At 34.0% G+C, this 13,336-nt stretch overlaps 1 protein-coding gene across 2 annotated transcripts in view; it reads left to right on the top strand.

The window, feature by feature from the left end:
- Positions 1-1,983: 1,983 nt before the first annotated feature.
- The window catches only part of LOC123550509 (zinc finger homeobox protein 4-like), a 106,739-nt gene continuing 95,386 nt past the window's right edge, over positions 1,984-13,336 (top strand). For both annotated transcript variants that reach the window (XM_053545827.1, XM_053545826.1), the window contains exon 1: positions 1,984-2,239. The gene's annotated coding sequence lies outside the window, so the exon portion shown is untranslated. The remainder of the gene's footprint in view (positions 2,240-13,336) is intronic.

Raw genomic sequence — 13,336 nt, 5'->3', positions numbered from 1 at the left:
GGTTAAAGTTTTACATGCGAGTTTCTATCTCAAGAATTAATGCAGATATTGAATTGAAACTTCACATGTGCCTTCAGGGTTATAAAACTAGTTGATAGCAACAAGTCCCATAACTGATATGCATTTTGGTCAAATTATGCCCCCTTTTGAACTTAAAACTCTTTTGATATTTAACCTTTTTGGGTAATATTTTCCTGCTTCTGGGACAATATTTCGAATAGTCGAGCTTAAATTGCCTTACGGACAGCTCTTGTTTAAAAATTGTGTTTGTTGTTGGGCGTTAAGTCACAAAGTTATGATTTAAGTCTGGATGGATTCCTCACATGACGACCCAAGCAGGGCTCGAACCAAAAATTGCGAGTGGCAGTCAACTGTAACAGTTCATCCATAGAGGTGTGAAGTTTTAAGTTTACAAGCTTGAAAACTGGAATGAAAATTTGCTGTTTGGGACTATGTTCCAGTTACATCACTATATTTCGGTTACATTTTTTAGCTGATGTTCAGTGGTATCCTATATGTTCCTGCTTTAATTGATTTAAAGTCACACAAGTGGCTATAGTGGTACAAAGATTCACATTTGAGGACAGTCTTGGGTTCTAGGACAGTCTCGGGTTCTCTCTAGAGCCTAATTCAGCACATGCAAGCACCTTGATAGAATCTGTATAGCAAATGGATGGCTATCCTTACAAGACTAAAATTGACAGCCATCGGTAATAAATGAGGAAATTTATATGATATAGAGTTGTATAGATTGGTTGAAAATGTGTAAACGGATATAAAAATGATATGCAAGTGACGCAGCTTTATAAATCAAAACATATGTTTCTTAGCTAGTAAATGCTATTTATTCTATCATATGAATTGAAAAGAAATCTTTTAGGAAAGTAACAGGTTATTTCCCTTTGATGAACTAGGCAAGTAATGTATGTGAAGAAAAGAAGTTTTCTTTTACTGCCACAAAAGTAATTAATCGACCAGATAATCAGTTATAGGAAACTGTGCGGTCTGTTATAGTACGGCTTCTAGCCTCCGTGTTAATTAGACATTTTTAATCAACGCTTATCAAATGTTAGGTCGAGCAATCAAGGACTATTGATCGCGTATTTCATTATCCGTACAGTAATTAACTTGTGAAAACTTGGTTACGGAATTATTTGGACTCATATTATCAGAAATTTAATTGATTGATCTATACTTAGTTATATGGTTTCCTTGTTTCGACTTGGCGAGTTAAGGAATTTATGCCGTTTTTCTGTAAATTTAAGGTGCGGAATTATTTTATTTATATTTCTCCCATGTTGGTAAGGATAATCAGGAAGATTACGTTTAAGGCATATAAAACAAACAAACTAATTTTATACCTTAATTTAGGGTTGTTTAAACAATGACTCATTTTCATAAAAATGTGTTGTCATTTTATTTTATAATGCGAACGAAAACTTCAAAAGTATATATAGAGCTTAATAGGTCTTTAAGTAGTTATAGCTGAAATTATAGATAATTTACAGATTGTTAACTTTTAACTTACTTAAAGTTTAATTTTAAATGTTAAATCTCTTTTGATATTGTTTAATCCAAACGAAAATCTACATTGACAAAGCATGTCCGATACTCCTTATAACAATGCAACATCCAAAATTCCCGATTTTCATTTTTTTTTTCCAATATTGGTCCCCCGCCAGTGTTAATGAGAGATGTGGCCTTTTCTTCCCATAATTATTGTAACATCGAACACACAGATTGGGAAAAAGTCCGCCCTTAAGTATTTTAGCTGTAACCCTGCTCGGACCAACAGGTTTTTTATAATGATCGTAAAAATTGTGATGAGAAAAGAGGAATAGGGCAATCAGTGTCTGCACATGCTTGCTACTACAACAAGCTTTTTGAGTACATGGATTTAACAGGTTCGTCTTGGGATAATTTCTCATTGGATATCCTGAAATGCATGTTACGTCCTATATCGTAGTTTTGGAACGGCAAGGTTTAAAAGAGGGAAAATTAAAAAACTAGTGCTTTGATTGTGGAGTAAATTATTTTATTTTCTAGACATATCTTTATGAATTAAGGTTTTTTTTATTTTCCAAATATGTGTTGTTACTTTATTTTACATAATAGATATCGATATTTGTAAATATTTGTCCAGTGATGTTGGATAACAGTGATCAAACGATACTTTAAATATTTTCGGATACATCTCGATTACCTTGGATTAATAAACATTATACTTGGATGACATCTTGTAAGATTTATTTTCTCTATTACTCATTAAATTTAAACTGATAATTTATGACATGAATATATATTGAAAAGTTATTATTCCACAAAACGAAAAGGACCAATAAAGTACCAAGGAAAAAAAATATTGATAAAAAATGTATACTTCAAGTTATGGTAGGTTTAAAGCCAACATTTTTTCAGTTTCTCCTTTACATTAACAGTTAGGCATATTTGATTCATTTAAACCATTTCCCTATTTTCTTTCATGTTTTGTTACTTTTTGTTAGTTTTGTATTTGATGTTTAACAGTTTTTGCTTTTTATGATAGAATGTTACAATTTTTCTGCAAAACAATATTTGTAACAAAAGAATGGTTTTTAGCAGGATTATTGAAATGGAGCTGTCATTTTAAGATGTTTTTATCAGTCGTTCATATTGATAAAATGTTTGATTTGTATTGGTTATCTTTGTATGTGAAGTGTTTGAATATTCCCTGGATGTACACAAGTTGTGATTGTGTAAAAGTCTGCTCAAAATCTTTATCTTCTGTAATTGTTGAAAAGGGGGTAATGAGACAATATTTAGAAAAGTCGTAAAAAATCCAGGTAACTCTTTCCTTTAGATTCAGTAATTTCAGTGTGTTTAAGGATTTTATAGGATTTAAAGAGGGGATGACATTAAGGGGTCAGTTAGGGGAAATATTGACCCCTGATCAGTGATTGATCAGACTTTATTTGTGTAATTAGTGGCCCCTTTGTTATCTGAAGGGATTTTACAACAGTGTTAGTGCAGGGGATTTGCAACACAGAGAATCTCAGTGTGTTAAAATGTGTGATAAAGCAGTGTGCAGTTGAAATTTTTCATTAGAATTTTGAGGGATTGTTGAGATTTTATGTTTCATCCAGAGAAATTTGGAGTGGATTTTTATCATGATAAATTCAAATGTAATACAGAGCTCAAGGTTTGTTTATAAAGAAAATTCCTCTACATAAAGCTCATAAATATATAGCTGCAGATCTTTGATTATAAATGCATCTTTTATATAATTATATTGGTTCATTTAAGTATGGTTATCTAAGCTTATAAAATTCACCACGAATATTAATTAAAATGATAACAATTTCAGCTTTCAAAGAAGTATTCTATCAGTATATATAATTTTGTCTGTGCTCAATAAATACTTTTTAACATTATTACAAAAAAACTAATCTTTTTCAAGAGTTATTTTGAAATTCTTACAATATACTGGAGATTATCTATAACTTCTATGCTATTATTAACGTCTTTGAAATTTTACTAAAGGTTCCATTTCAACTTTATACTGCAAAGACATAATGCATATTGGTGCCATTAAGTCGCAGAATCAATTTTATCTTTGTTATTCAGACATGCCGCAAGTTTAAATCTCCATTTGGTCAGTTTTTCTTTACATGTTCGAGTCTAATACACCGGACAATTTATTATTTTTGAACCATTCAAGAATCCCATACTTTTAGGTTGAGAAATATGCACAAGTTCTTACATATCTTAATATTGCATGTCTCTTTAAGAAAGGCAGTATCATTCCACTAAGGAACGAGTCCAAAGTTCTCGATGACAAGCTAATAATCTGTTTTAATGCATATGCATGTTCTCTTATTGATATTGTATAAATACATGTATACATTTCTGGTATAACAACAGTAAAATTGAAAATATCACTGATAATGACATTTTTGACATGACAATATAAAAATGACTCCATGCGCTAGATTTGGATGTCAATATGGAAAAACGTTGGTAAGTAAATGGATAATGAAAATACATATGAAATAAGTACCCTTTCCACTCGGACTTGTGACTTCTTGGAACAGCAGATGATTGTACTAGTACTACCAAGATATTAAGCTTCTTTCAGCTGTTATAGACATTTGACCTATGCTCTCTGACACAGTTAACAAATTTGACCCATTTGAGTACCCAGCAACTTACCTTTTCAGAAATTTATATAAAGTTTCTAAGAACTTCAAATGACAGCATTTATTTAGATGTGAAATATTTCTAGATTTTATTACACAGATTTATGATAATTTCTTGTTAAAAAATGATAACAACAACCACAGAGGCTTAATATTATCATCTCACAGAAGTGAGCCCTACTCACAAATGAAGGATTGATGCCATTTTCATGAGGTGTTGTTTTTACACGCCACCAGTACTGTAGTTAGCTTCTGTCGACAAAGATATTTGGATAGAAACCATCTGGAGGTCTTTATAGTTGTAACAACATTAAAACAGGAGCAAAGTTTTCTCAGGGGGCTGTTGTATATCCATGAATCTTGAATTTTTTGTTAATTTGTCATTGTTAAGAGATCTGCATGTAGATGAGAGAAAAATGAATATATATATTATTTGTTACACAATATATACAATTCCCTCCAAAAAGAGTGCAGGTTCAAAAGTTATGTAACCCAGGAAACTTTGTTTTCTTATATTTATTATTTTTCTTATTTCTCAAAACCCAGACCACTGTTGTTGTTTTTCTACAGTAGAGCAATAACTGGCTAGACTGTAAAATGTATGTTATATAAGAACAATTCAGTATGTCCTTTTACATTAAATTATTTTGTGCATGGTTTGGGGAGTTGCTGAGTTATATTTGTGGATTAGTGTTCCTGTGTTGCATTTTGTGGATTAGAAGTCCCTGTACTGCATTTTTGAGCTGAAGAGTTCCTGTTTTGTAGAGTTTTAGTGTGGCATTTGATAGGTTGTAGAATTCCTGCATCATATTTTGTAGGTTAATAGAGATATTGTTGCAAAATGGATAGACTAATGTGGTATTTTGTGGATTGGAAATTCCCTGTGTGATATTTTGTGGATTTGAGAGTTCCTGTGTGATATTTTTTGGGATGGAGAGTTCCTGCGCAAAATAATTCCTGCATTAAACTTTGTGGGTTGGATAGTTTCTTTGTGACAGCTTTTAGATTTGAGAGTTTGTGGTTTGTTTATTTTGTATGTTGCATTTTGCAGGTTGTAAAATTCCTGTGTTGCAATTTGTGGGTTGTGGACTTCCTGGAATGTTCCATTTTTTGGGTTGGAGAGTTTGTGTGTTGTATTTTGTTGGTTGGAGAATCCATAATTTATGTTGTATTATGTTGGTTGGAGACTTCCTGGGTTAGAGGGTTTCTGTATTGCATTTTCTGAGAGTAGAGACAGTGCAAGAACAGAACTTAATTTATTCCAGTAAAGGACTTACTTAGTTAGATACTTATATCTATGGCATTAATAGTAGTACCATAAATTTTATGATGTTTATTTTGTTTTCGCCTATGTCTGGGTTATTTTATTAGTTCTGATTATGTAGATGACCAAATGTCTAAGGATTGACACTAATTGAAAAATTTTGTTCTCCAGCATAAGTGGCCTTGGGCATATAAGGGTAGATGGGTAATTATCAAATTTTGGAGCTTAAAACTCAGGTAGTGTTATATCTTATCTTGGGCCGAACTAATCTGTAACAATTAATAGAAATATTGGGTGATTAAGGCATTTGTGTACAATTTGGGTTAAATATTTGGGATGTTTACATTATACCTGGGGAACAAAAGAAATTATAAACTTTTGCCTAAAACCTTTAAGCTAATTTTCTATTCATTTCTAATCCAATGTTTGCTTTTCGGCTAACTATTTCCTTTAATTAACACAATTAAGATGTAGTTCCCCAAAATTTACATTTTGGATCGAATGATTAGATGGAAATTATCAGCACTGGCAGATAAGGTGTTAGTTATCAAGCAGTTTTCAGACATTTCAAGTTCATGTACATTATTAATTAGCTTGTTGTTTTCACTATTTGTCAGCCAGTTGTGTTGTAATTGTGAAAATTGAAGAAAGAAAGTGGCATTTGGTGGGAATATAGTCAGATCTAGGTCAGGCAACAGGTATTGTCAATTTTACTTCAATGATTTTCACAATGAAAAATTTCAAACCGTATATATATTTTTTTCATGGAATAGAATCAACAATCCTCTTTCTGAAGTTATAATCTCTTTGGAAAACTATAATTATGCCCTTTCAGGTCATCTTGACCCCTAAAAAAACTTAGAGCTTGAAAGTTGCGATCTCATCTATAGACATCCAAAGTATTTTCAGATATTTAAGGTTTTTGGTGTCTTTTCTTAAAATTACTTTTAAGGAGGCTGATCATAGTCTGCACTGTTCACTACTCTGTCAGTTAATTTCAGCGGACACCCCTTCAAATGATAATAGTATTTCCCAAATTGAATGATGGACCAGTCCATTTTAGAAATTTAGCAGGTTAAACTGGTTAAACTAGTATGAATTAGTTTGCATCAAGAGTTGTTGTATCATAACAGAGATGATGTTTCTTCTACAAGCCAGCTAGCCTGGGAATCCAGTCTGACAATTTCAAAATAATATTTCTTTTTCTACCTGCAAATTGACAGCCTGGGGAAACCTGTTTTCCGACCGCAGTGCCACCTATATTATACCCGAAATATACGGGTGTTTAATAAAGAACGATAATTTCTGAAAGCAATAATCCATGGCTAAAAATAGAAACGGAATTCTCATGGAAAAAACAGATCAGAATCGTGTACATCCGAAGGTTTCCGAACATTTCCGGGCCATAGACAGATACCGGTTTGTACCTCCCATAGCTTTTCCAGCAAGTTGTAACAACTTTTAAATATGTCAGTATAAACTTAAATTTGGGTCATAGCTATCAAGATGTTATTTTAATGCAGACCTACTGATCTACGAAAATTGTCGAAATTTTGGCAACATTGCCTTGTTTTCGATTCAGACAAGCGCAAATATGATCACATGTTAATTAGGCTAATTATAGAAAATCGATAATCAATAGTTACATGGAAACTCCTTCAGATTTTCCCAGGCGTTGATAATATCAGAAACTCGATGAATGCCAATTAACACTAATTAGCGCAAATTAAGTGATATCTTTAATGCATAAATATTAGGTATGATTTCTTCTGACAAAACACAAATATTATCAACGGCTTCCCAGGCTACAGGCCAGCCTTAAAACTGGTACGAGATCAAATGATTTTGTATTAAGTAACTAGTCATCATACTTTCAAGACAATAGGTGGTTGTATTTGCATAAAAGCTGTTGTATATCTATAGTTTGTTTGAAAATTTTGGTCTTATATGAAATGTCATAAAGTCTGGTTTTATATCCATAAAAGCTGTCACATATCTAAGTTTGCATGAAATTTTAGGTTTTATACACATACAAACTGTCTCAGATTCATCTTGTTTTAAAACATTTGGTTATATGTGCAGAAAAACTGTCACTAACAATATCTGTTATGGAGGAAATGATGTAATTTTTCCAGCATCACCTTCATCATCTTTCTATTTTTAATCTGTTTTAAAATCTTATGTAATAAGTTACGTGAATTTCTGTGATAAAAGAACACAAAGTACACTTGCACTTTCTTGGCCAACTTTTTACCCACAGTTAAACATATCTTTTTTATTATCAAAATCATCGTAAGCTATTATCATCATTATCATGGTCGTCACCAACATCAATAAAACATACGAGATTAGTAGTCAGTAATATTTTTGTACCTAATGCAAGGGAGACAATCAAAATATTTTCTACATACAAAGATTGTTAATTTTCAGAATATGAAAATGTGATGATTTAAATCGCATAGCATCTTAATTTTGATCACGATGTTTTGGGACACGTCTTAATTGACATTTTATCAATAGCGATCTATGAGGATGAAAAAAGTCTCATTTGATCATTGACTTTTTTTTAACTTGCATTAATTTCTTCTCGATGAATGTAGCTTGGCAACTTTCATTAGCCAGCTTGTTATCTTATGTAAATCAGTATTAGATATATGTAACCAGGCTATAAAATCAGCCAAATTCTTTCATAAAATTTTAATGATAAATTAAAATTTTATTATTTTAATTTCAAATCTTGTGAATTTAAGTAAAAATTATTCAAAATTGATTTTTCTATTTTGTAACATTATTTGCTTGGACATGTGTTACTTAACTTATTATTTTCCTGCTTAAACATGTCAGAAATTTTTACTTTATCACTTTCTAAACACTTTTGATTATAAAACAGATTTTGCTTTTAGCACTTTGCATTAGGTGCTTTTGTTAACAAACACCTTGGCTTCCTTGGCTGATTAAGTGTGAAGCCCAGGCATGTTCTTAAGTAAACTTCTAAATTCTTAAGTAAATGATTTCACCTTTTTGTTACAATAATTTTCATTGGTTTAAATATAAAATTACTTTTAAATTTTTATTGGCTAATATGGTTACCCTGGAGATTGTCCTTGGAAACATATAATTTGTTTTCCAACTAAAAATCAGTCTTCTTTGTAATTTCGAACAAGCAACATCGCTAAACTAAATTGACAGTATAGAATACAATTTCGGTGCTTGTCTTGGATGTGTTTATCTTTAACTGTATTTTGAACATAGAACTTTGATAACATTTGGAATACTGGACTATACTAAAATATTGAAATAACATTACATAAACTACACATTGGTGTCCATCATAAAATAAAAGAATTAATTACTGAACTGAAACATGGAGTTTATCATTTGTGCAACCATACAGGGGCAATGACCCCACTCCAAAATATCTGTTGACTGATCGGTCTTCGGTGGTCAGTTACCACTTGAGCATAATTTCCCCCACAACTATTTGGAGCTGCCGAACCGACGGTCACAGATTTGTGGTGGAGAATCCGGGTACGATCATTATATACATACGAGAAATGGACTAAACTTTGAAGAAGAATTACAACAACTTGTGAAAGTGCTATTGTGGACTTGAATGTCAAAATCAGAAGAAAACAAAAAGTGCTGAAAGTAAACTCGGGGATCAAAATGCTAATAAAATAAACTGCAACAGACAATCCTAGAATTGTTAATGTAATTGAGGGATCAGAGCTAATTAAAGCAGATATTTCATAAACACTAAAAACAAACCACCATAACCTAAAATTAGGAACCTACTGAAGTCAGGGACTGACCGCATTTGAGCTGTTACTTGAAGAGAAGAGCCGTCATCCAGAAGAAGACCAGAAGAAGCCAGAAAACAACAGATATGATGTGATAAACATCAAGACAATTGAAAATTCTTAAAGTGCTATATTTTGGTAAGTGAAATTTCAACATTTAGTGCTATATTGTTTCTCGTGTATTTGAAACAGTTGTTGTTAACCAATTGATTTGTTACTTTATTCTATTCAGAACAGCTTTTGCACAATTTCATCTACTTTTGTTGTATTTTCATGGTAGATAGTAGAAAATTTGAACACATTTAATCAAAGTTTTTCATTAAATTGTTGTTTCCAAGCTATATTCACAAATTTTCAGTAAAATTTATTTAATAATCTCTACTTTGAGTACACATTTTTGCAAGTGCTGGAAAAATTCTATTATTTTGTACAGTTTCGAACTTGATTACAAGTTTTACAATTAAACTTAAATGTTTAAAGCAAACTTAACCTAAAGTTGAGTATTTTCACTTACCATTATTTCAACTAGTTCAGCAATTATAACTTATTTCACTAGACTAAGTAAATTTTTGTAAAGATATATATTTTTCCCATTGTATTAGTATTTAGACTTTAAGTGCTCTAGATAAAATGGCTTCTTATAAGGCTCCTTGGCAGTGCTCTAAACAAACCTGTGCTAACATTACCAATGATTGTGAGGTCAAACCCACTATTTCTTTAGTTTCTTCTCTAGATCAAAACTGTAGGGCGTATATTCAAATTGATTCAAAACAGTACCAAACACTCTTTGATTCTGGTGCTGGTATTTCTTGTATAAGTGAGCACATTGTTAAGAAATTTTCTAAAGACCCTCAGTATGACCCTGCCCAAATTGCTCATATTTATGGTGTATGTGGTGAGATCCATTCAGTGCTAGGAACCATCACTCTTTCTTTCCTTATTGATGGTTTCCCCTTTCAACACACTTTCCATGTCTTCTCAACACTCCATGAACCAGTCATTCTTGGAAGAGATTTTATGAAGAAAGAAGGATTCCAGCTGAATTTCCAATCTAACTTTATAACAATTAACAAGGAAAACACTAACCAAATCACTATCTCTTTAATTTCACCAGATCTTGCTAAAACTGATTTTGGTAAAACACTTACGTCACATGTCATACCTCCACACTCAGAATTTATCCTTCCCTTAAAAACTAACAAATTTAAGGATGGTGAAACTGTGCTGTGTGAGCCGCCAAAGAATCTAATAAAAGATGAACTGGCAGGAGGCAAATGTCTTTCTACAGTTGTGGATGGAAAAATACAGTACCGTCTCATGAATCCAACTGCTCTTCCCGTCTTTTTAAAATCTAATGCTAGAGTTTCTGTTCTTTCTGAAATTAACTGTGCTAATGTCACGCAAGTTACTGATCTTCCTACTTCTGAAAATTCTGAAGCTCCTGCATCTGTTAATTCTATTCATACCGACACACTAACTGATGAGCACTATATTGAAATTGCAGAAGATCTTGGAATCAGCCTTAATGACTCTGATCTCACCTCTGACCAGAAGAGAAGACTCTTAATATTCATTGGTAAAAACAGAAAGTCTTTTGCAAAGGACTTCTCTGAATTAGGTCTCACAAATCTATTCTCCCACAGAATTGAAACCGGAAATGCTAAGCCATTAAGAAAGCTCCCTACAGACAAAGTCCTGATATGCGCCGTGAAACTGAGCGGCAGGTCAAAGAAATGCTTGACCATGGTTTCATTGAAGAGTCTGATTCGCCATGGAATAGCCCTGTGGTGCTTGTTAAGAAAAAGAATGGCGAATATCGCTTTACTATAGATTACCGCGATTTGAATAAGACCACGGAACCATTGTCTTTTCCAATTCCCCATATATCTGACGTCTTTGATACCATTGCTGATGCTAAGGCTGAAATTTTCTCTGTTCTTGACCTTAAGAGTGGTTTTTGGCAAGTACCACTTGATCCAGAAACTGCTCACAAGGCCGCTTTTGTCACTCATCAATCTGTTTACACTTGGACTCGCTTACCTTTTGGCTTAATGAACTCTCCTATCACCTTTCAAAATCTAATGTGCAAAGTTCTGAAACATCTTAACTGGAAAATTGCTCTTGTTTACATCGACGACATTCTTGTCTTTTCTCACAACTTTGAAGAACACCTCGATCACTTATCTCAAGTCTTTTCTAATCTAAGCTCAGCAAATCTTACTCTTCAGCCGGCAAAATGCAAATTTGCAACCCGTGAGATTGAATATCTCGGGCATGTCATCTCAAAACATGGTATCAAAGTCAACCCAGATAAAACAAAAGCCATTGACGAGTACCCACCCCCAAAAATGTGAAACAAGTCAAATCTTTTCTTGGTATGACTTCGTACTACAGGAAATTTATTAAATCATATGCCAAAATTGCAAATCCCCTATCAGCACTTCTTAAAAAGGACTCTAAATTCAAATGGACACCTGAATGTGAAAATGCATTTAAGACTTTAAAGAAAGCTCTTTCTTCTCCGCCTATTTTAGCCTTCCCTAGATTTGATAGACCATTTATTCTAGCAACAGACAGTTCTGATCATTCCATTGGTTACGTATTGTCACAATTGGATGATAATGGTCTTGAACATCCTATTTCATACGGCGGAAGAACACTACATGGCCATGAGTTAAGATGGCACATCACAGATAAGGAGGGGTTGGCACTGGTAGAAGCTGTGAAACATTTCAGACCCTACCTTGCCAACAACTTCTTTACAGTGTACACAGATAACGTTTCTGTGAAGTGGTTGAAGCACATTAAGAACTGCCAAGGACGTCTCGGTAGATGGGCTCTGACACTTCAGGGCTACAACTTCGAGATCGTTCACAAGGCTTCTAGTGCTAATGGAAATGCAGATGGACTCTCGCGTCGCCTCTACCATGAAGCGAATGAGAAAAGTGGCAAGGAACAAAGTGACCCAAGTGAACTGGTCTGTACGGTCTCAGACACCAAGTCTAGAGAACTGGCAGCTGTGACACTTGTTTACAGTCACGACAATGTTCCCACTCCATCTGTAGCTCCAGCCACTGCCTGCACTGAGACAGCACCAAACAAAGAAGACTCCCAAACACAACAGAAAATGGAAGACCCTATTACACAAAACATGGACCTGATATTTCTACAAAGGGATGATGAATTTTACAGAAACATTTTCAATTATAAATTAAAACAGGAACTCCCAGACGAACCTAAGAAAGCAAAACAGGTAGTAGCTGAGGCAGAACAGTATGAACTTTCTGAACATGGTGTTTTACTACATTTATATACACCTAGGACAAAAGGCATCCCTAAGGACCAGAAAACTCATTACACAGGTGTGTGTCCCATCTATTCTGCGTGATGATGTCTTGAAATCATATCACGACAGTCTGGCTGGTGGCATGCACCAGGGGTTTGAGCGCACATATGCTGCGCTCAGACAGAAATATTATTGGCCCACCATGTTCGGGGACTGCCAGAAATATATACAGTCATGTGACCAATGTCAGCAGGTGAAGAGGGACATCCATGGCAAACCACCACCCCTTCAACCTATGCCTGTTGTTGACCTTTTTCAGAGATGGCACATTGACATTTTAGGAGGCCTTCCAACAACAAAAGACAAATACAAATATGTACTTCTTGTAGTGGATAGCTACTCTAAATGGTGCGAAGCGTTTCCACTTCGCACACAGGAGGCTACTGAAGTGGCAGCTGTTCTTTTCAAGGAGGTCATATGCCGCTATGGAGCCCCTAATGTCCTTGTGTCTGACAGAGGTCAGCAGTTCCTTTCGCAGCTTGTCAAGGCACTCTGTGAACTTTTCCAAATTACACGGTTCTACACAAGTTCTTACAGACCATTACTTAATGGATCTGTGGAGCGAATGAACAGTGTAATCCTTCAGTCTCTTCGCCTTTACTGTAAGGGACAGCAGGATGATTGGCCAGAACTTCTTCCTTCAATTATGATGGCATATCGCATGACTCCTGCTACCCAATCAACTCAACACTCTCCTTTCTTCTTACTTTTCGGCCGTGAGATGCGTCTGCCTATAGACACAGCCCTCACT

Source organism: Mercenaria mercenaria, chromosome 6 (assembly GCF_021730395.1).
Source record: "Mercenaria mercenaria strain notata chromosome 6, MADL_Memer_1, whole genome shotgun sequence".
Taxonomy (NCBI): domain Eukaryota; kingdom Metazoa; phylum Mollusca; class Bivalvia; order Venerida; family Veneridae; genus Mercenaria; species Mercenaria mercenaria.
The sequence above is the reverse complement of the archived record's forward strand: the minus strand, read 5'-3'. Positions and strand labels throughout refer to the sequence as shown.